Raw genomic sequence first — 21,266 nt, 5'->3', positions numbered from 1 at the left:
CATAATTCAGTTAAAGCTGTCAAACAATACTGGTGCTAATTCCTGTAAATACCATCTAATTTTATTTTAAGTTATATCTGTCATTTTCTTATCCGCCGAAAAGGAAAAGGACGGGTAATCGACAAGCATAAAATTTATGGAACACACGTCAATTTTAAGGACAAATCTAAAACAACCGTCTAAAAATTTTACATCAGTCAATAACCCGACACAGGTAAGTAGACAGCACGTCAAACGGATTGCATACCAGCGACATACCTTTTTGATTTGCCCGGGTTATTCATTCATTTACTCATTCTTCCTAAAATTAAGAGTTGTGAATCATCCGTCCCTTTCCTTTTCGACGGATATGAAAATGACGGATATAACTTAAAATAAAATTAGGCGGTGTCTGCAGGAATCGGGGCCATTGTATATTTAAAAAAGACATATCTCTCTTAGATTTTTTAAAAGGTAAAGGTTAAGATGACAGCATCAATCTTCATTTTATAATATATGAGCAAATTATTACACCTACATAGAAAATACATTATATATTTTTAACACAATAGGCATTATTTTACATAAATAGTGGCCCCGATTCCTGCAGACACCGCCTAATTTTATTTTAAGTTATATCCGTCATTTTCATATTCGTCGAAAAGGAAAGGGACGGATGATTCACAGCTCTTAATTTTAGGAAGAATGAGTAAATGAATGAATAACCCGGGCGAATCAAAAGGTACGTCGCTGGTATGCAATCCGTTTGACGTGCTGTCTACTTAACTATGTCGGGTTATTGACGGATGTAAAATTTTTAGACGGTTGGTTTAGATTTGTGCTTAAAATTGACGTGTGTTCCATAAATTTTATGCTTGTCGATTACCCGTCCCTTTCCTTTTCGGCGGATAAGAAAATGACAGATATAACTTAAAATAAAATTAGATGGTATTTACAGGAATTAGCACCACTTGCTATTTAAATTAAAATCTTGCAAGCGTAGCAATTATATAGTTTTATACTTTATTGTACGTAAGTAAAGGGCTAGTTGCCAACTAGTCAAATCCGTTACTTTTTACTAAACGTCAAAACACGAAATTACTATGGAATTTGTATGAAAAAGCACACTGTGACGTCATAGAAAAACGTGATAAAATGTCGGACTTATTATTACGTTTTTCTTGATTAAAATTCATAAATAAGTTAAATAGAAAAAAGAAAATACTTTTCGTTAGTTTTAGATATGTCTTTATTTATTAATTATTATTTCATAATTTATCATGAACCTAGTACAGAAATATTCCTTGGGAAACGACCATGACTTTAACTATGTTACTTACGGTTACCAAAACGGGTGGAGGACGGTTTTTATCCACGGTTGCAAAGCATACGAGGCTTGGTTTCAGATTTTAGCCGACAAACGCGACAAAACACACAGAAATGAGCGGGTCGCTTCACCATCTATTTACATCTATTATAGTACATGGTAACTTGTAAAAGCTGTACTATTTTTAAGTACTTAATTCTGTTATTTAAGTATAATCGCTGTACGTTACCCAATTAAAATAAAATCTAACGACTCTCAACTAAAATACCAGTCGTGCGGCTGCTGCTGCCACTGCCGCATTGGACTTTACAGCCATTTTCAAAGCTGCCACAAAAACACTGCTTATATCATCTGTCAAAAATATAAAGACCTGAGATGATGACTCTTAAAGTCAAACCGTCCTGTTATTGATGAGTTCTTCGGCATTATTAAACACGATACCTGCAAAAACGGAGGTGAAGGTCCCGGGTTCGAATCCCGGTGGGGACATATCATAAAAATCTCTTGTATAATCCATAGTTTGATTAGGACATTACAGGCTCACCCGCATGTCCGAAAGTAAGATGATCCGTGCTTTGGTCCCGGTTACTATTCACTAATGTAAGTGAATAATCATTACATGAACCATATCAGGGGTTTTGGCAGCTCAATAATAACTCTGACACCAGAGGGTTGATGAAGTTGATAATCCGCCTCATAACCCACACGATAGAAGACCTGCAAAGAAAATTAAAAAAAAACATCAGACCGAGACCAGTAAGTAACATTGACGTGCATTCTAACAAACTGAGCGAGTAGGTAACACAAAAAAAGCATAGCACCCCAAACATATGGGCTTACCTATTTACCAATCTTACAGCTACACGCAGCAGTACGTAGTCGTTACATGAGCCATGTTAGGGCCTTTGGCGGCTCAATAGTAACCCTGACACCGAGGTTGATGAGGTTGGTAATCCACCTCATAACCCACACGATAGAAGAGAGAAGAGACCAGTTTACCAATCACTTCAGGCGCAACTCGGTGAATCACCCCAGCAGCGCGGAGTCCAGCTAATCCCCATGCACCATCCTCAGGACACTGAAATCCTTATCAACCCATGGCGGCATTGGAGACGCTACTAGAGAATCTAACATCATAAAAACTGGTAAAATGAACTTTATTTACATTTCAGTACCTACATAGAGCACCATTAACTGCCTACGTGGTCCAGTGGTTGAGCGTTAGGTTCACAATCCGGAGGTTCCGGGTTCGAATTATTAATTAAATTTTTCATTATTAATATTCATAAATAAGTTAAATAGAAACAAGAAAACGTTTTTTGTCACCTTTTTCTTTATTTCCTCGTCATCCCCTAGCATTATCCCGTTTTTCACAGGGTCCACTTACCTAACCTGAAGATTTGATAGGTCCGGTTTTTACAGAAGCGACTGCCTGTCTGACCTTCCAACCCGCGAAAAGAAATCCAGCCCAATACAGGTTAGGTCACATACCTCCGAAAATGCATTTCTCGGGAATGTGGGTTTTCTCACGATATTTCGCCGCTGAGCACGTGATAATCATTTATGATCCAAACATGAAATCGAAAACAATCATCGACAATCATTGGTTTGGGCCTGTGCTGGATTCGAACTTGCGACCTCAAAGCGAGAGGCAAGCGTTCTACCAACTGGGCTAACACGGCTCTGAATCTCAAAATCTCTGAATCGGCTCTGGATCTGTCTTTATTTAGTGATCAGAATTTTATAATTTATCTTTAACCTAGGAAACTACCCAAATAAATCCAGGTCTTGGATCTGATGTGCCAGAAATTCATTGACATTACTGACGCAAGTAGTTTACAAAACAGTGGCGCCCTCTCAGATAAGTTGGTCAAGGCGTAAGTGCGGTAGCCAATAAATAATTAGCATCCGCTTGCTTTCTGGCCTATGCCGTCATTTTCTGGCTATAAAAAAACGTAACCGAAAAACTGTAGACAGCGGCAAAAACTAGCCAGGAGAATGGATGGCACAAGGTCAGCCATGTCTTTTGAGGTGCTTTTGAAATTTGGCTGAACAGAATCGCTACATTGAAATGGAATTGTATAGCGTTTCCGCAAATCCGACCAAGTTGTACGTGACTTATTATTGGCCGAACAAATGGTGAGCGCAGAGGGTGTTAGCAACCCTAACAAATAATATTTTATATTTTAAATGGCCCCGATTCCTACAGACCCCCTAATTTTATTTTAAGTTATATCCGTCGTTTTCTTATCCGCCTTTATTAAGTGTTAAATATATAGCTCAGCACATCCAGACATATTCTGGCATAAAATAATAAATAAAAAATACTTAAGCAAAAATACTCTTTTGCGATTTGGTAAAGATGCAAGTTATCTTCTGACTACTTATGGCTCTACCCACCCCAATAGGGATTGCAGGCGTGGGTTATGTAGTCTGTCTGACCTTTGAGCGGTTTCCTTGTGATAGGGCACACCAAGGTTGAGGGGTGAACAACCGTCCGCCAGTAATTTGGCCTTGTTTAGGCAATTTCAACCGGGTCACACCAGATTAGGAAGGTTACTGGTTGGGAAGACCTTTTTCTGTTGTCGGTGTCATCAGCATGATATAGGTAATACAATACAAAACACTTTATTGCACAATGATAAAGGAATATAACAAATAGGACAATAGGGAAAATCGGCTGCCTTATTGCTAAATCTTGCAGGCAACCTTAGGTAAGTACTTTAATAATCTTCTTCTTCTGTTTTTTTCTCTTCGGTTTTGACGATTTTCCTCATTCAGCGCTTACCGCTATCGACCCACTAGGGTTGATTAACTCGTTCAAATATTATTCTCTCAGACGACGCGACGCCCTGAGCCGAGGATCACGCCCAACAGGGCTCAGGCCTGTTGTTTTAAATTTTGCAACGGGTGAGAGCCCTCAGCGCTCCCCATTTGTCCGGCCAAGTAGTTAATACCATTTACGGCAAATGACGTACTTAAAAAATAGAGTGGCTTGAGAATCGTAGAGCTATGGTAATTATCTGTCGTATATCGAGTAGTAGTAAAGAGAGCGGGGTTGAAACCTTTTTTTTATTTATTGTAAAAATGCCATCTGCGGCAAATCTACAATATGTCACGTCAAAAAAAAAGGTCTACTACTACTTCTACTTACTGATGTAAGTTAGTAATCGTTACATGAGCCATGTCACCCTTTGGCGGCTCAATAGCAACCCTGATAACAAAGTTGATGGGGTTAGTAAACTACCTCACAACCCACACGATAGAAGATCAGAAATCTGCCTAACCCGATAAGGGTTACGTGTGAGTTAGGTGTGTAAACCCGCCTATCATACTGTGTCCATTTCTGTTTTGTTTTGTATTGCCTCTGTGTGAAATGAAATATTTAGGTTATATATGTTATGTAAATTCAATCCGCACTGGGCCCGCGTGATGGTTTAAGGCCCGATCTCCCTATCCATCCATAGGGAAGGCCCGTGCCCCAGCAGTGGGGACGTTAATGGGCTGATGATGATGATGTTACTTAAAATAACTTATGTACGGTCACGACTACTAATATGTACACTTTGAAACCATGTCACATTAACTTTTTTGACAAATTAAACCGTAAGTCTCATTAAATGTCAAATATGATAGTGCGACAGGGTTCTAACTGGGTACATGATATTGCCCATGACTTTACATTATTATCCAGATTACAAACACTACATTTCTTCCCGTAACGAAGCAAGGTATATTAGTGAGAATATAAACGTTATTCATCTACCCGTTTTAGTCTAGACGGGCCGTTAGGAATCGTGATCTGTTGCTAGGGCCGATCCTGACCTTGCCCCCGAAGGTCGTTGCGTAAGGTCGGCCTAGGGCGTCTCCCCGCCCCCCTGCCCTCCGGCCCTCCGAGGGTGACGACTCGCGAATTTTTCTATTATTTCCAACCTCAAGACGTCCTCAGAATCCATAGAGTCGAAAAATGTGTACTAAGGCAACCTAAAAAAAGTAATTTGTTTAGTTTTGTTCTTTTTTTGTACCTACCTATTTACTCTGGTTATCTGACCTTGAGGTTGTTGACCTATTCAACAGGTCGTTGCTAAAGAAATTATAATTAACTTAAAATAAAATTTTATTAAAATTTTTAGTAGGCGTAAATTACTACGAAAGAATGAGGGAGTTTCTAGGCTACGTTCCCTAAAAACAATATAGATGGCGTTGTTCAGATTTAACGTCATAATTCTATACATACCTACCTATCTGATCCAAATATCAAGCAATAAGTCTTCTTCTATCGTGTGGGTTTTTGAGGCGAATTACTAACCTCATCAACCCTGGTGTCAGGGTTACTATTGAGCCACCAAAGGCCCCTGACATGGCTCATGTAATGATTACTTACCTACATCAATAAATAGTAACCGGGACCAACGGCTTAACGTGCCTTCCGAAGCACGGATCATCTTACTTTCGGACAATCAGGTGATCAGCCTGTAATGTCCTAACCAAACTAGGGATCACAAAATGATTTTTCTGATATGTCCCCGCCGGGATTCGAACCCGGGTCCTCCGGATCGCGAGTCCAAAGCTCAACCGATGGACCACAGAGGCCGTTTTGCATATTTTAAGCCTGGAGATTTCAACCCAACATAACCCTGACACCAGGGTTGATGAGTCTGGTATTCCACCTCACAACCCAAACGATAAGAAGAAGAAGATATGCAAAAAGCTGTTATGAATAGGCATGTTTAAACATGCCTTAATAAAAAAAAGTAAAGCCCTTTGAGCTATGCAGGATAAAAACAAAGTCAATTTTATCCAAAGAACATTATCAATTCGCCTTGCCTGTTAATATTTTATCATTAATTACTTAACGCGTCTGCGCTGCGTGTCCTACATTGTTATCCGAACCTAACACAATATTAATGTTATTAATTGAGTGGTGATTTGTATAAAATATAGCGAAACAAATTCGTAACTAGCAGTTATAAAACGATTGCTTTAAATGTTATTTTTCACGCCTCTTGTGAGAAGATTTGTTAATACTTACAGGGAGTCAGGGACATAGTAACGAAAACTTTGAGGGATGATTCAGTCGTCCCCCCGGGCGGCGTGGAATGCGTAACGCATTTCCCAACGTCAAAAAAAAAGGCCATGCTTCTGAATTGATATGAAGTAGAAATTTTGTCCGTCCCAAAATTATGGAACCAAATTTTTTTTTTTTTTTAAGTTTTGTACTTTGACGAAACTTTTGTGGATTTATGGATTATTCTTGTTTTAGTTCCTTTTTGACGAAGCTTGTGGTGGATTTAATTCTGTTTTATTTAGTTCGATTAAAAATTAAATAAATAATAAATTAATACCAAACAAAAAAAGAAAAAACACTAAAATTTACATTAATTTTCTGACAGGAAATTCCACTTGATATCAACTCAGAATCATGGTCTGAATCATCCCCTTCAGTACTCGTTACGGTGTCACTTACACCCTGTATAAACGTAGGCACACACCCCACACTTTTCTGAAATAGAACGAGTACTTACATAAACTGCCTGTATACGTTCCACTGCTGGGCACAGGCCTCCCCTCAATCAACCGGAGGGAGTATGGAGCATACTCCACCACGCTGCTCCACTGCGGGTTGGTGGAGGTGTTTTTACGGCTAATAGCCGGGACCAACGGCTTAACGTGCCCTCCGAAGCACGGAATCATCTTACTTTTTCCGACAATCAGGTGATTCAAGCCTGAAAAGTCCTTACCAAACAAAGGACAGTCTCACAAAGTGATTTCGACAATGTCCCCATCGGGAATCGAACCCGGACCGCCAGATCGTGAGCCTAACGCTCTAACCACTAGACCACGGAGACTGTTAAACGAGTACTTATCACGTTTATTTTTGCAAAAATGAGACATAAAACAAAAAGGTAGCCTTTCAACTGTCGATATGATGAACCAACAATAATCCATTAAGTATATTTTTTTTCCGTGACTTATTACAGATTTGCCTACAGGTCGGACAAATGGAGAGCACTGAGAGCTCTGACCCAGATGACTAGAAAAGTCCAATTAATTATAGAAATAGAACAAAAACAGATACACTATTCTATTCCACTACTCGAATAATTTCCCTGTTCCCGCGTATAGCTCCCTAGCCGGCCCCATGCGTACCCCGTAAGCATAATGTGGATCAATGGATGTCCTTGCCTCAGAAACCCCTTTGTTGGAATGATCTGTCTCGCCTAGAGTCACATTTCGGATTAAATGACTATAGACATTTTATATACCTACCTATTACGATTCTTTTTTCGGCAATGTTTTTTTTTATAAACCTCTGTAGCTAACGCCTTGACCACCAAACCAGAGGATCCGGGTTCAATTCCCGCTCGGATCAATTAAAGACATTTTTTTTATAAAGCTCTTTTTTTCACACATGCAGAAAATACAGGGAAATCAAAGTTACCTACATATCTAGGTATCTAGCCAACATAAAAACAATGATTATTCAATATGAAATTAAAATATATCGAGTTTTGTTTAAGAAAATCGCATCAAAATATGATTTTTCAAAAAGCCGTAGATGTGGTTTTCTCTATATTATAGGGCGATGATAAACAGAATGTAAGTGACATCGTAACGAAACCTTTGAGAGATGATTCAAACCATGATTCTGAGTTGATATCAAGTGGAATTTTCTGTCGCAACAGTATGGAACGGAAAATAATTAAAAAAAAATCACTTAAATTTTCATGAATTTTTCGACAGGAAAATCCACTTGATAATAACATGGTCTGGATCATCCCTCTCAGTATTAGTTACGATGTCATTATCACCCTATCTACTTGTGTAGATATAGGGTGTTAATCTATGTATGTACTAGTACAGGGTGTAAGTGACATCGTAACAAATACTGAGGGGGATGATTAAGCTTATTATTCTGAGTTAATATGAAGTGGAATTATCCATCGCAAAAGTATAGAATTGAAAATAATTAAAAACCAAAAAGTACATGAATTTTGTGACGGAAAATTCAACTTGATATTAACTCAGAATCATGGTCCGAATCGTCCCCCTCAGTATTCGTTACGATGTCACTAAGAACCTATAGGTAAGTAAATTTCATTTCTACATATAGGTAAGTACCTACCAACAAAAGTGAAAGTCAATTTCAGTGTGAACGCATCACTGAAACGTTTTCAAGTGTGAATCATTTGCGAAACAAAACGTCAGTTCCAAGGTCAATGTACTTACTGAACAGTAGTCATCCGCAAATTAACTAATATAGCTTTGTTTTCCGCATTCATACATTCGTACGAATGTACATTACAGACATTAATTTGCGTAGACTGCTTGTCCAAATATAGAGGTAGTATAATAGTAGATCTACTTAATATAATATTCACTATGAGGTATATACACCAATAGTACCATATTATTCATCAATGATATGTATACTTATACTCAAAGCATTTGGGTTATTATTATCTTATCGTCGCCAGTTTTTGAGATTTTGTTGAAGACAATTACATCAAGGGTGTTAACAAGGCCAGATTAAAGCAATTCATCTAAAAAGTAATATTGCTATTTCTTGCGCACTTACTTTTATATGCGCAGATGCAAAAGTTAGATGAATTGCTTTAAAGCGACCTTTTTATTTTTTTAATTTTTGGTCAGAATTTTTGAGTGATTTTTTACAAATAAGAGCTCACAAGGTTTTTATTATGTACTAAGGTGACGTTATCTACCTACTTTAGCGTAGTGTGATTATCCATTACACATGTTGACGAAGATTTTATTACTAACGTAACTAAGGTTAGTACTTACTACAACATTTCACAAAAGAATTCACGCATTTTTCGCGTAATACGCAAATGCTATAGTCACGCACGATTCACGCTGATTATTTTCCAAAATGGCGGACAGATACTGTGACCCAAATCAAAAATCAAAATTAACTTGCGGGTCGCGACCTCGTAAACAGCATAGTAACTGCATTGGCCATTGCGCTATATTATCTTTAACTTTATCTTGGTTGTAAGTACAAAAAATAATCGGCGGAGGACTCAGATAATACAGTGTCCGCTATCTCTTTATTTGATACATGGACGCGCTCACAGCTGATTAGTAATATGAGACTCATATGTTATATTATAATAAAGACGCCCCCAATCGTATTATTATTTATCCTGTATACAAGACAGGGTAATAGAGACAAATAGATTACAAACGAGATAGATATACTACGGTTCAACTTAAAGTAGAGGCACGCTATGATGGCCGTTTTGACATTTGTCCCGCTCGTAAAGTTTCTTATTAATTAAGTAGCAAATAATTGGGTAGTATCCTAGGTCAATGATAAATTGATTACTAAATAAAGACAGATCTAAAGATGATAAAAAACGTTTTGTTTTTTTCTATTTAACTTATTTTTGAATTTTAATAAAGAAAAATTTAATAATAAGTGCGATATTTTGTCACGTTTTTCTGTGACGTCACCGGATGCTTTTTCATACAAATTCCATAGTAATTTCGTGTTTTGATGTATAGTAAAAAGTAACTGATTTGACTAGCTGGAAACTATCCTATTGTACTTTATTGTCAATAGTGATGTGCAGTAAGTCATTTATCGAAACTTTTTAATTACAATACTGTACAGTACTACTTGCAATACTAGTTGTAAAACCAATAAAAAAACCATAAAGTCCCAAAACTTATTTATCAGTTTCATATTTGATTATATTTTTCGACAAATAAATCGTCATTTTACGTCGGCATTTTATTATAGTGTCAATAAGGCCATCATAGCGTGTACTTGAAATTGCTATCGTTCCGGCATTTACAGTAATATCACTATAATAGTTAAAATGACCATTAAGAGAGAATAATTGGGTATAATAGCAAACGTAACGAAAAACTACACATAAAACATTATTACAAAGGCAACTCGTAGAGGGGAACTCATTTTAAACTTATAAGTTAGATCGTAAAAATCGTTGAAGCGGATAGCAACTGCCGTAATTAATAAAAAAATTATGCCAAGACCGTATCGGGCAGCGTTTTTTTGTTTTAGCGGACTGTAAGCAGTGTCTAATTTAATGATTTTTTTTATACCTATTAAAAAGCGTGGAGGACAGGTATGTGTGACCTAAAATTAGGTAATTGGTGTCTGTTCTGGTTGGACCTAATAAGGATTCAACTGGAATAGACTTTAAATACTTATGTATACTTACTTTTAAGAAAATAATTGTTTGATTTTATACTAACTTGCTTTAAGTCTTTTACTAACACGTGTATGGAAAGTCTGAAATAAATACCTTTGTTTTTTTTTTAATTATTATTTTTTATTATTTTTGTGGTAGGACATTTTTATCTTATCCAACAATTTAGAATTCCATAATAATGTAAGTATTTTACTTTTAATAGATTAGAATAAAGTAGGCAGGCATATAATTATTTCAGTTCAAATAAAGCAATCGTAGTAAGCAACTGGAAATTCCATCATCTTTAACAAATTTTTTTCAATTATTTTTATCCAATTATAAGTAAGTACGATTGACCACTATCTCATCTGATATAAAATTACCTACTATGCGGTAGACATGCGCCACTCTTCACCGTAAAATATTAATAATATACTTAGGTAAGTTATTACAAATCCAACTAGGCACCTTCCAATTCCATAAAGTATGATTAAATAACATAAAATATCTAATATAAAGAAAATGAAAGTCAAATACCCGCTAAATAAATACTAGGTAGGTATTTTATGTTTTGTTAGGGAATTATTTTAATAACATAAGGTTTTTATAACATACCTTCTTAACTTACTTTACACAGACATATATCGGTTTTTTTTATTTATAAAAGAAAAATATTCATTCAGTGTATGTTATTTATCAGTTTAGCTTCTTTTTTGAGCGAGTCAAGAATTTACGAATAAAATTATATAAATTATAATTGTTGACGTTTCGCACTTACTTTTATAGGCGCTAATGTCAAATTGCAATATTGCTTTTGACACGAATTGCTTCAATGTGGCTTTTTTAACCCCCTGAAGGGTTGAAGGAATGTTCAATTCCTCACTATGAAGTGTGAATCGGCTAACTGAGCTGTGAGCTGGCGTTCTATTGCACTCTTGTTTATTTCAATCCGATTTTCCTATTCAATAAATTCGCTCCGAGCTTCAAAGCTTTCTTTGTCTGAATTCTGCTTTTTGAGATTGCAATACAAGCTCTCTTTGACGTGACTTATTGTTGATTTCCCGCAAATGGCATTAACTACTTGGCCTGACAATTAGGGAGCGTTAAGGGTTCTCACCCGGTACAAAATTTAAGACAATAAGCCTGAAGGTGCCTAGTTCGTTCACGACCTCAGCTCAGGATGTCGTTTGAGAGAACTATATTTGAAAGATTTAATCGACCCTAGCGGGTCGATAGCGATATGCGCTGAATGAGGTATCGGGGTTATGAAGTGTTTGTTGTCGCGAGCCGTGGCCGCATGACGAAATAAAAGCAAACCCCGCCGGGAAAGGTAGTAGGTACCTATTACTCACAAGTTATTAACAATCACAATGGGAAAGGTCAGTAGATAATATTTTTGTTTTAGATTACTTGGATTCTTGTATTGTGGACTTCAAGATAAGACATAATAAAACATAGTTTAAGTAAATTCAACTAGACTTCAAAATAGTGTGACTGCAAATGACCTTTCCAAAATGATAAACTATAATATAACATAACAAATGCTTTATTGCACAGACAGGAAATATAAGACAAACTACCCAATTTACTGTCAGTCTGCTAGTAAACGCCTCACTGAGAACACGCATTTATTATTATTTGCTTCATGCGGACTCCTGGCCAGAGGGAGTGGTGTTCCGACGTTAAAGGGAGGCGAAGACTAATAACAAATTCCTTAAATAAATATTTAAATTTTAACATTGTATGTATTCTTAGGTTAAGGTACATATTGTACAGGCCTTAGTTGCCTGAATAAAATAAATAAATAAATAGATAAATTATTTTCCGCCCTTCTAAACCTCATTAGTCGTACGCCGACATAACATACTTATACCACTAAAACACTTTTATTTATCCATTACAACTAATAATTTATTTGCACCATAAACAAAACTGTTATTTTTTTACATTACAAAACAAATCTTGCAGCTAAAAATTAAATAACAATTTTGCTAATAATAATAATATAAAAAATAAAACACAGCACAATAAAAAAAAATAAAGGAAAAATATACAAAATCTATTCGAACAACCCTCCTCTCAGTGAACCCTTGTACAAAAGGACTACTACCACTACCAAATTACCTACATCGGTAACATTTAAGTACGCTGCCAAACGAAAACACAATAACTCAAACAAATAGTTGCTTACTTCGCGAGATTTGGTCCACCTAACCATCAAAAATATGGAAATGTAGCGCGCAGGAGTCGAATAGAAGTCGTATGAGCAATTTGTGTTGACTTTGAGACACCCTGTGTTATGCACGCCCACTTCGATAAACGTAACTATATAATTATTAGGTATGCACTTATTGAATACCGCGGCTGATTCTACTTTTAGTTTACGTATTGGAAGAATAACGTACAATACATAATATATAACATAACATAAGCTCACGACTATATCCCAATGGGGTAGACAGACGTACATCCATCGCAAGATGAACTAAATACCCACACCCCACCCCCGCCCCCGCCGCCTGCTAAATAAAGTATTTTATCTACATAGATAAAGATAGATAGATACATATCTATGTAACAAAAAGTAACAACTTACACATATGTAACAAATGGCTTACGCATGTGTAACAAAAAGCTCGGTGAGATAGATTTTTGTTACATATGTGTAAGCCATTGGTCCCGGGATACTAGCCCAAATACTTCCACCAACCCGCAATGAAGCAGCGTGGTAGAGTATGCTCCTTACCCTCTCCGGTTGATTGATAAGAGGCGTATGCCCAGCAGTGGGACGTATATAAACTATTTATGTTTATGTATGAATGTATAAGTATACAGATAACGTCTTATTGGATTTTACAGAAATAATTTTAACTCCGTTAAAAATAGGCTGATTATTTTGACAACAGGGCAGAGAGACAGTTAAACATTAAAGTGAAAGAGAAATATCAGGAAAATGTATTGTTTTGACAGCTGTCAAATGAATGAAGCTATATTTAACGGAGCATAACGCTAAAAAAAGACAGAAATGAATATATATATCCAGTATTTTAGTAGTACAGACCGACAAACACAATTCCTTTAATCCCCTATCGGGGTCACCAGCTCCCGTAGCATTATGTATGTACTTGTTCATATTTTTTTTAATTTCCATTTTTTACGCGTTTGCCATATTTTTTTTCTTTACTTATAATAAACACTATTCATAAATAGTCACTTAGGTACACTATCATTGTTTCTACTACAATAGTCTTCATAATTGTTACTTATTGTCCTAAACATAAATTTTATCTAAAAATAACCACCCACATAAGCGCCATTTCTAACATCTGAATCACATTCTAATGTGACTTTCTTCGACAAAACCTCGAATTCTTTCAATTAGTTTCAATCCGGGTAAAAATTGAGACCATTTTTTTTATTTCGATTGAAACTAGCATGTCTATTGCGAGATTTTATTCATCCAAATCTCCATACGTAGTTTTCACTATAAGACAACAATAGATTAGGTTATGTTAGTACTGTGACCACGCATAGCTGCCCCATGCTGCACGAATATACGCGTTGCGTTGCGATATATGAACTTACGCTATTGGCTAGGCGTTAAAATAAGCAATTTAATCAAATATCGATTAGCGTACGTTATACCGTTGACATATTACGGGTGCTGAAGACAACTTGTAGCCATGATTGATGTTGAAGTACTAAAATATATTCGTATAGTCACCAGCCATTTTATTGATGATTGATATACCGATTTTGGCAAGCGCAAACTACATTTGATTTTTGTCAGTTCTTAGGTAATAGTTCCTAATTTCATATCAGTAAGTGCAAAAGAAGAGATAGAACTTGGAACTGTCAAAATTATTGATCATTTTAATTGTTGATAATTTTATTTTGATTATCATCAATTTTAGGTGTAAATTAGTTCTATGTGCCCCGCAGACAATCGAGATAAGTACGGTCACGAGTACTAAAATGTATGCACTTTGAAACCATGTCACATTAACTTTTTTGCAAATGAAACCGTAAGTCTCATTAAATGCCACATATGATAGTGCGACAAGGTTCTAAAGTGGGTACATTATATTGCTCATGACTGTACATAACATAGCATAACATAATTCAGGCTAGTATAACACATTAGATACAAAAAATAAGTCAATTACAACAGGTACTTTGTTTTTTATGTTGAAGTCAACTACTTATATTATCAATAAAATTAATTATATTATCAGTAATAGTGTTTACTCTTTTTTTTATATTGCAATAAGCGCATGCGCATATACTGATAAAGTACTGCGAATCTGTGTATGATGGAAACTGTTACGGCTTCTTCGAATTATTAGTTCTTTCATTCGTTCAGATAATTTTTTTGTCTCAAATTTTCCCGAATTTAAATTAGGTAATACTTAATTGAAAGAAATCAAGGTGTGGAAAAAATCACTTAAGAAAGTCATTTTTCAAACAGGCATTTACGTCGTTGTTCTTATAAGGCGACGAAATACCGAGTGTTAGGGAAAAAGAAACATTAAAAATATTTCGCGCGTCCCGTCGGCTTTGCATTATTTCGGCCTAACTTTAAAGTTTTCCTCAAACGTTGTCGCTTGGGTTCATTGCGTGGAGTAACTAATATACTACGGCTTGCTGTAATGTGTAATGCACATTGTGAATCACTGTTCACTGCCCTGGGTGTGACAAAGACCGGCTAAGTATAAACTCAGTGTAAACGGTCACTAAACAAAGCAACATTTCAATGTCAGCTTCAGTCCTCGCGGCACGGCAACGGAATTATATCGCGGGCTTCGACCATCGACGTTTATCTACGTAAATAAATAGCATTCGCTGCGTTTATAGAAAAAATAATAATAAAAAGGTTTATTTAGGTAAAACCTATGACACACGTATACATTTACAACATTAAAATATACACACATTAATATTTAGGTGGAAAACATAAAGGTAGGTTATAGGTCGAAGCCCTCGATATAATACGGTTGTCGTGCAGACCTTGCTGATCATATACCTAGGTACTTACTTGTGTTAATATTACTGTCTATTTATTTGTTTATTAATGCTACTTTTTAATGCTAAAAAATAAATAAATAGAAACAGAATTTAGAGGCATGATGCAACTTATTGCTGCTAGAAATAACTAGTTCACAGCTTCTATGCTAGAATGGGAGCGAATAAAAAATAGAACACTTTCGGCTGTTTCTCTTCCCAGGCATGTCGTAAAATCCGACAAAGTTGGGCTTACATTGATGACAAAGCTGTATATATATGTAAGTATTAATAAGCCGGGTCAATGACCTGTTTGGAGTTTTAGCCAGTAATCCGTACTAGTATCCTAAATGTTTTCCTTCGCTCCGCGTTTCTCGGTACTGCTGAGAGTGTAGCCAAAGCTAATAATGTAAGAGAATTATTACAGCAGCTGCTTCTTACATTCTAATGAACTGGGGATATCAAAACCTTTACTTAGGTATATTCCTAGAAAATTTACTTACTCCGAAATAAACTCAATTTGTGTTTTGAATGTACTTAAGATAAAAACTTGGGATATTTCTAAGCTCTCTCATATATTCCAAGGAAATCGACTTGTGACTTATGTTATTTCTAATGTAAAACAGACCGTCTAGTTCAGTAATATTCATAAAAATATAAGTTTATAAACTAAAACCCAACCAACTAAATATTAATATGTGTATATTTTAATGTTATAAATGTATATATGTGTCGTAGGTTTAACTTAAATAAACTTTTTTTTTTGTCTTTAATTTACTTAAGAAACTTTTTTATTATTATGATTGTCATTTCCATATCTCGGGACTACGGAGTCCCGGACTTTTGGATGGCGTGCGTGGGGCCGAAGCCAACACGTAGAGGCCCCTTAAGACAATTTAATCTAAATGTGGTGTGACACCAACCGGCGATTATCCCTGTATACACTATGGGAGTGCACCCATACAATCCCCGGTTTGTGTAGGACTATTGCAGATTATGGGAATAAAGGGAACTGGGCTATTGGGTTGGGGGTTAGTGGATTGGGATACTAGGTCTATGGGGGACTATGGCGCCTGCTCGACCTTATTATTATTATTAACCCGACTACGGAAAAATCACCCTCTGCAAAGTATGAAACATAAAAATAGGTATGTTTTTCTGAATTTCTTCCGATTAGTGATATTTATCCTTGGTTGTATGCCGTAGTAGGCGAACCTAGGACCAATCGGCATACAACCACGACTACCCTCACGGTTATACTCTGAGTACCACCTGCTTATTCTCATAAACAAATCGTAGAACTCTCCAACATGATGGATGAACCAATCTGACAATATTAAACCAGGGTATTAAGTATAATAAATTTCCCATATATTCACATTAAAAAGGTCGAGTGTTAATATTATGTTGCTTTTCGGGAATTAGAAGTAGAAGATTTGTTATATAAATTGTTTTAGAAAGTATTTTGAATTAAAAACTCTTAAAAACGCGGACTGGACTAATTCTTAAAGAACCCAGCTTTCACAATCCGAGAGCCGATAAAAGTGATTTAATTAAGCAAGGACTAAAACAGTTATGTGAGTTACACCTACCTACCTAGACCTTAATTAGGTTAGTTACGAATTCATACATTAAAAACCAATAATTCTTCACAATGTGAAACGTTATTCACGTTAAAAGTAGGCTACGGTAGCACAGCCTTTCGTAAACTCTGCATAGCAACAGACGAGTTGCCAAACTTTGCCTTCAACCTCCATATTGTAATCAAACTTACTAAGTAATACATGCCCTAAGTTAGTTACGGCTTACGAGAAACAATATCCATTGTCTTCTGCCTTTTGAACGTTTGTAAGGAATAATACTGATTAATTGAGATAATTCTGTGTTCTGGAAGGCACGTTAAGCTGTTGGTCCCAGCTTCTAGCCATAAAAACACCTCTACCAACCCGCAGTAGGTAGAGCAGCATTATGGAATATGCTCCATACCCCCTCGGGTTGATTGAGGGGAGACTTGTGCCCAGCCGTGGGACTTAAGTTGGCTATTTATGTACTAATCAATGAACATAATGAATATGAGATTTAGCATTTCAATTTTACTTATTATGGATTTATTTGGAATAGGTATAAAGGACATTAGTAGGTACCGAAGTAAACTTGATATTAAAAGGACCATCGTCCTGGCAGAAGCCCAATGTGGTAGAATGATACAATTAATGATGATGTAGGTAGATAACATAGAAGATCAATTCAAATTCAAAAAGTAGATAGCTAAGTTGGTATTATTATGAAGTTTTCGCGGTAACGTTTCGGTCCCAAAAAATATGACCTTTATACAAATAATTACACGCGGGTAAAAACGAGTTAATACTTATTTAAAATATTCAGAATAGTCTGAATCCGAGTAGGTACGTTGATCTTTTTTCTAGAATTTAGTAATCGATCGGACCAAACACTTAGAAGGGACCATGTAAATAAATATCGTCAAACTCAATATTTGAAGTGAATGCGAATAGAGAGTAGACTTTAATCGGAATGAATCAAACGTTTTCTTGGAATAACTTTAAAATCGCATGTTTTTATCAGCTTGCACGATACCTATGCAACATTTGCTACTCGATTTCGCTTCACTTTAATTTGAAACCTAACACGAAGAATTTTTTGCGACCACTTCAACAATTAGACGCATTCCTCTGAGTCATCCACCCGAGACTTGTATTTTTATTGGCCGTTTGCATTATATCTTGGCGAAGATATCGCATAATCGTGCCTGTATCGAGACAGCAAGGTTTAAAATCGGGTAGTATGATTCGCAAGTTTGTGGCTCCGAGTTGGTCCGCGAATGTGACGAAAGAGGATTTTGAAACCGGCGCGGTGGTGACGCTCGCCGCCTTGCCGCCGCCGCCGCGAGCCGTCTGCCCACCCTGTTGTGGCGAGCGGTGACTATACACCCACCGCCGCGGCACGTCACTACATGCTGACCAAAGGAAAATCCAATTGTAGTATTTGTAACACGAAACAAAATATGTCACGCTCCTCTTACTTATATCTAAATAGCTTTGTTCTCTCCAACCTTTGTTTCGTTCGGTTGACAAGTTTAATGGCGTCCGTCTGATTGGAAGTTAATGTATTTCTTGCGGCTCAATTCCAATATCGTCTTCGAGAATTTTTATACTTTAACTCTGAAAGCGTACAATATAAAAACACAGACAATTTTATAGGCACACAGAGAGCACAGTTCAGGAGAGCGGCGGCGGCGGCGCGGGCGGCTGTCGAAAAATACACGAGAACCAGTTTGAGCTGCTTTTGTTGAAATCTTTCGGCGGGAGTTCGATGACCAATGCAAATGTGGGCAGCTCGTGTATGTGCGAATATAGGAGCGAGGGTGTGGCGACGGGCGCCGCGAGCGGGGTGCGGTGCAGGCTGGCTGCAGGTCGTCAGCCGCCGTGACTCACGCGCTTTGTCTGCGCCCACGCCGGTACTCACCTCCTGCCGTCCCGGGTCCAGCGCCGGCCACGTGCTCGCACTTAACCACGTGTTCCTCTCCACGCCTGCCACTCGCCACTCGCAACTCAAGACGATCACCGCCGACACGGTAAGTGTACTCCAACAAGCGCCTGGAACGATCATCACCAGAGCACCTGATGAAGTACAATGGGCGTGCGGCGGTGGTTGCTCTGCATGCTCCGTGAGGGTATCCGACGGGACGTCGGGAGGCGGCGCGCGCTACTTCAGGTACCTGACTCGGTGAGGACAGCCCCGGCGCCCGAGTAGCGCGCGGCGCCGCCCGACGGTTTCCTATTTATAGCGCGTGCCGCGGGCCGGAGAGGCGTGCGCCTCGGCGGAGGTTCAGGAGTCGACTGCACCTCTGTGGCGCGGCGCGTCCCCCGCGCGCCGCCAGACGTCAGCTGACCGCGGCTGCACCGGCCCTGACATTGGCGCGCCCGCCGCCGCTCGCCGCGCCCGGCGGGGAGGGTCAGCGACCCCGCCCGCCCGCGGAAGCCTCCGCGCGAATCCGTCGCCCCCGCGCCGCGCCGCCGCCGCACCGCCGTCACTCAGCGGGCATTCACAACTTCGGGCACTCAATGATTTTTGGCGCGTCTTGATGAATCAGGAGACATGTCACCTTTGTCCCGACTCTACCTCCTGTACAGTTTCTGTTCCACAAATGATATCATCACCTCGCGTCTCTGTACCGATGTCTGCAAGACAGGTTCAAACTTACCTAGACATTACCAGTGTAAACAATTGGCAATTAACAGTGGCAGTTGTAGTACTGCCGCCTACTAATGTTCACATAGAGTACCTAATTGTTGACGGTAGTTAATAAACTGAAGGCACGACAAATGTGACGTTCACCGCTTAACGACAATTTTCATACGGTTATTGTGTCTGAAAGGATTCCTAGCAAATCGTGACTGACTCTACCATGCGAATTTAATGCGCCTCTACAGTTTATCTTCAAGATAATACTTAATACTTAATAAAATTATAGTAGCGACAAGTAGAGTTACAAGGATTATAAAAATATTCTTAAAACTTCATAGGTACAGTCATGAGCAATATAATGTACCCACTTTAGGACTCTGTCGCACTAACATATTTGACATTTAGTGAGACTTACAGTTCAATTTGTCAAAAAAGTTAATGTGACATGGTACCAAAGTGTATACATATTAATGCTCATGACCGTACAGCAGTTTCAAAAACGTTAGGTACTTACATTTATTTATTAAATCTGGTTGGTATCTGAAAAAAGTATGTTACCTACTTGAACTGTTTTTATTTCCTTTGTAGCTCTGAAGTATAATAATACCTTAATAAGTTAAGGAAAATCTAACCCATATAAATCTGAGCTATTTATAAACTGCATGAGACAAGTGAACGAGTCGTGGTAGCCCAGGTGAAAGGACGCTAGGCTCTCACTGAGAGGTCGCAGGTTTAAATCGCAGCACGGGTCTAAACTAATTATTTTGTAATTTGTATCAGTGGTGAAGGAAAACATAGTGAGGAAACCCACATTCCCGAGAAATGCGTCTCAGAGATATGTGATTGAGCTGGCAGGAGACCTGTATTGGGCTGGTTTTCCCATCGCGGGTTAGAACGTCAGACAGGCAGTCACTTCTGTAAAAAACCAGACCTGTCAAATCTTCAGGTTAGGTGCCGAAGTGCGGCTACACCTAGTTATAGCCGGTTAGAACTAGGTGTAGCCACTTACTCTTGGTTAAACCTAGTACGAGCCGATGGTTTTCGAGTAAAACTATTTAGGTCTAGCCGCCGGCTACAACTACGTCCAGCCATTCCCTCAGCGGACCCTGTGAAAATAGGATGAAGCTAGGGAAATGATGTGAGGAAGGGAAGATGCACCATGTATGACGCTGATGCATGTCAGAACCGGTCCCATACGAATTAATAATCACGAGTGCCGGCGTAAAGAAAATATTAATTTGCGTTAAGAACTGTATCTATAAAATACATGTTTGCTTGTCCTTCTACTTACCGGGTGAGAGCCTTCAGCGCCCCCCATTTGTCCGGCCAAGTAGTTAATGCCATTTCGGCAAACCTACAATAAGTCACGTCAAAAAAATGTGCTTCTACTCTTGTGCATGTAGATGCTGAGAAACTCTAGAAGTACTTAAGTACTAATGTAGCCAATTGAATGAATATATCGTCATTTATTTTTATACTTAGTCCGGTCAAATTAGACCAAATAATCAGAGTGAAGATACATAAATTATCATCCAACTGAACATCCTAGTGACACACGAGAGTTGTAATCATCT

General features: G+C 37.9%; 1 protein-coding gene across 1 annotated transcript in view; it reads left to right on the top strand.

Annotated features, from left to right (window-relative positions):
* Positions 1 to 20,177, top strand: part of LOC126368402 (glucose 1,6-bisphosphate synthase) — a 116,083-nt gene extending 95,906 nt beyond the window's left edge. Inside the window, exon 13 of the transcript XR_007566581.1 lies at positions 20,031 to 20,177. The gene's annotated coding sequence lies outside the window, so the exon portion shown is untranslated. The remainder of the gene's footprint in view (positions 1 to 20,030) is intronic.
* The last annotated feature ends 1,089 nt before the right edge of the window (positions 20,178 to 21,266 follow it).

Source organism: Pectinophora gossypiella, chromosome 7 (genome assembly GCF_024362695.1).
Source record: "Pectinophora gossypiella chromosome 7, ilPecGoss1.1, whole genome shotgun sequence".
Taxonomy (NCBI): domain Eukaryota; kingdom Metazoa; phylum Arthropoda; class Insecta; order Lepidoptera; family Gelechiidae; genus Pectinophora; species Pectinophora gossypiella.
The sequence above is the reverse complement of the archived record's forward strand: the minus strand, read 5'-3'. Positions and strand labels throughout refer to the sequence as shown.